Genomic DNA, 3,111 nt, shown 5'->3' with positions numbered 1-3,111 from the left:
AAATTTGAAACAATTTTTGTAACGACTGAGTTGAATTTAATTTAATTGTTATTGTAACGGTCTTTGTAACATATTTAGGTATGATTTTGCCAGATATTTGGAACAATTTTTATAATACTCTTTGTAACTTTTTCGAATATATTGTATCTGTTTTTCCTACTGTATTTGTAACTGCTTTTGTAACGGTCTATTCTGAAATTAGTAACTATTTTTGGCACATTATTTGTAACGACTTGACGATCTTATCTGTTATTGGTGTATTAGAAAAACCGTTACAAATGTAGTTACAAAAATTATTATCTTTTACTGTATATAATATTTATATTATTTGATTTTATTTAATATATTTTAATATTTATTTTATTTAATATATGTCAATGTTTATTTTGTTTAATATATTTTAATATTTTTGTAAAATTAACTAAATGAATTTATATAAAAAAACATAATATAACAATAATTTAATTACAAAAATAAAAATATTATTACAAAATACAAAGAAAAAATTCTGATCTATATTATCCCCAGCAGCCGATCGAGTGCCAACACTCGATCATCTATGTTGGGGCGCTGCGGATGTGGTGGCGAGGGCGAGGGAGCAGTCGAATGGGTCACCTGTGATTATCCAGCAATCGAGTGGTAGACCTTGGAGCCGAGACCAAATACTTGGCCCCTCTTTCGGCCGCTCGCTGCTGACATTCAGACCTGCTGCTCGTCCGGGGCAACGAAGCCTTGAGAAGACAATGGAGACTCTTCATTGTTGTTTTATTGTCTCTGGCGTTCCTCCATTATCTTCAAGAACATCTCATGTAAACATATTAAATAATTAAATTAAAAAAAAATAACATAAAACTAAAAGAACAAATTTTACATAAATTTTTTTAATTACTTACTGCGACCTCCTCCGCCCTCGGGCTGCTCTACTGGCCTTCCTCATTCTTTTTGTAGACCTTCTCGAACACCTCATTCTGAGTGACGGGGCGTCCGAGTTGTGTCTCCTATTCAAAAATCAATTTAAAACTAATTAAAAATAAAAAAATTAAATGAAATTACAAATATGCTTAACTACTCACTGTCTTCCGCTTGTGCGCCCAACGGATGACGATCTTTTGCGGTAGATGGTCGCAGCTGCTTTCGGATTGGCGGCCCGATTAACCTTATTCTTAGCCGACTGTGCCTGAAATTTTGGACTCGATCAGACCAGGAGCTGGTGCTAGATTTCCTTAGCCAACCATAGTAGTCGGGCCAACTGGTTTCCTACATCAGCAAACTACTTCCACAGGAACTTCCCCACTTGCGACATGACGAGTTGGAAAATTGACATGTAATCGCAGTCCCGCCAGTATGACATCTGAAAAATTGACCAAAAAATATAAATATTTAATTTAAAGAATATAAACATTACTTAAAATTAAATAATATTATTATTACTTTAATTTTTCGAACCAGAATAGCAGGTGCTCCTGAGGGCTGCGATATGTTGGCCCAAGAATGCGGATAATGCCTCTAGGCCACTGGGGGAAGTAGTGGCGCTGGCGGTGGTGGTGCATTGCATGGCCTCGTTGGGGCCTGTGTATTGCTAGCCCCCGTCGCCTCATCTAACCCCATTATGGGGTAGTCTGCAGGTATCGACAAGGATTGAGACACTCCTTTTGAGGATGGGGCGGCCGGAGGTGCATCCGCTAGCTCATCGAGGATTGGGAGGGCCACGGCCACGAGTAGACCACAGCCCGGGCCAGTGGCGCCGGTTGTCATTATCTACCATTGAAAAAATTATTAACATTAAAAACACATAATTGTATTTTATTATTTGATAAAATTATATTTTTTTGTAAAAGATTCTACTATTTGCTTTAAAGTCCAAATTTATCCTAAAAATTATGTTAAGGCCCTAATATTTTCCTTATAATATTTATAAAAATTTCATTAAATTCCATTATTTTTCTAAAATTGGCATTAATTATATAAGGTCCATTAATTAATTTCCTAAAAATTGCATTTAGTTAGATAAAAGGTCAAAATATTTCCTACTAATTGCATTAAGGTCTAAATTACATTAATGTCCAACTTTTTTCCATCTAATACATAATTCTCCTAGTAATTGCATTTAGGTCCAAATTTTGACTAATATTACATTATTAATGACTAATTTTTTCCTACAATACATAAGTTTTCTTATTATTGTATTTAGGTCCAAATTTTGCGTTAAATTACATTAAGGTCCAAATTTCACTTAAAAAATTACATTAAGGTCCTATTTTTTCGTCTAATACATAATTCTCCTAGAAATTGTATTTAGGTCCAAATTTGACGTCTAATATTCATTAACGACCAATTCTTTCCTAAAATGTGTAATTTTCTTTATTATTGTATTTAGGTCCAAATTTTGTCTTAAATTACATTAAGGTCCAAATTTCACCTAAAATTACATTAAAGTCCAATTTTTTCCTAAAAATTACATTAAGGTCGACACTTATTCTAAATTTACATTATATTATATTTTTTTCTACAAATTGCATTCAGGTCCATATTTTTCTAAAATTACAGAAAATAAGAAAATTTTAGAAATTGATGTGTGATTTCTGAAATTATTTCAAGTTGTAGAAAATAAAAAAAATTCAAAAAAATTATGGAAAAAATCTGACTTTTTTAAAATTATAGAAAATCAATAGAAATTCAGAAATTAGGAAAAATTTCTGATTTTTTTTAAAATTACATAAAATGATAAAATTTTTAGAAATTAGTCAAAAATTTCAGAAATTAAGCACAAAATTCAGAAATTTACAGAAATTCACAAAAAATTGAGAAAATTTTTAAAATTATAGAAATGAAAAATTACACACTAATTTTATAAATATTACAAAAATTACATAACAAGTATACAAGTTCTAAAATAAATCAAACAAAAAAAATACATAAAAATGGGGGACTTACCTGTTGGTGGGGGTGGCTGACGACGGCGGTGGGGCCGGGGGAGGTGGGTAGAGAAATAGACGGACATAGAGAGGGGAGGGGAGGCGACAGTGGAGAGAGAAGAGAAAGAAAGGAAAGAAAAAAATCTACAAATATTATTTATATATATATATATATATATTACTTCCAAACATTCTC

General features: G+C 32.0%; 1 long non-coding RNA gene across 1 annotated transcript; it reads right to left on the bottom strand.

The window, feature by feature from the left end:
• Positions 1-519: 519 nt before the first annotated feature.
• LOC148784805 (uncharacterized) lies at positions 520-1,343 on the bottom strand. The gene is made up of 3 exons (XR_016063387.1): positions 1,074-1,343; positions 894-998; positions 520-792 (listed from the first exon to the last, which is right to left on the bottom strand). It is a non-coding gene; the product is annotated as an uncharacterized LOC148784805 (long non-coding RNA).
• Positions 1,344-3,111: the final 1,768 nt, after the last annotated feature.

Source organism: Sesamum indicum, linkage group LG12 (assembly GCF_026168435.1).
Source record: "Sesamum indicum cultivar Baizhima isolate 11 linkage group LG12, ASM2616843v1, whole genome shotgun sequence".
NCBI lineage: Eukaryota > Viridiplantae > Streptophyta > Magnoliopsida > Lamiales > Pedaliaceae > Sesamum > Sesamum indicum.
Note: the sequence above shows the minus strand (reverse complement) of the source record. Positions and strands in the feature narration are given on the sequence as shown.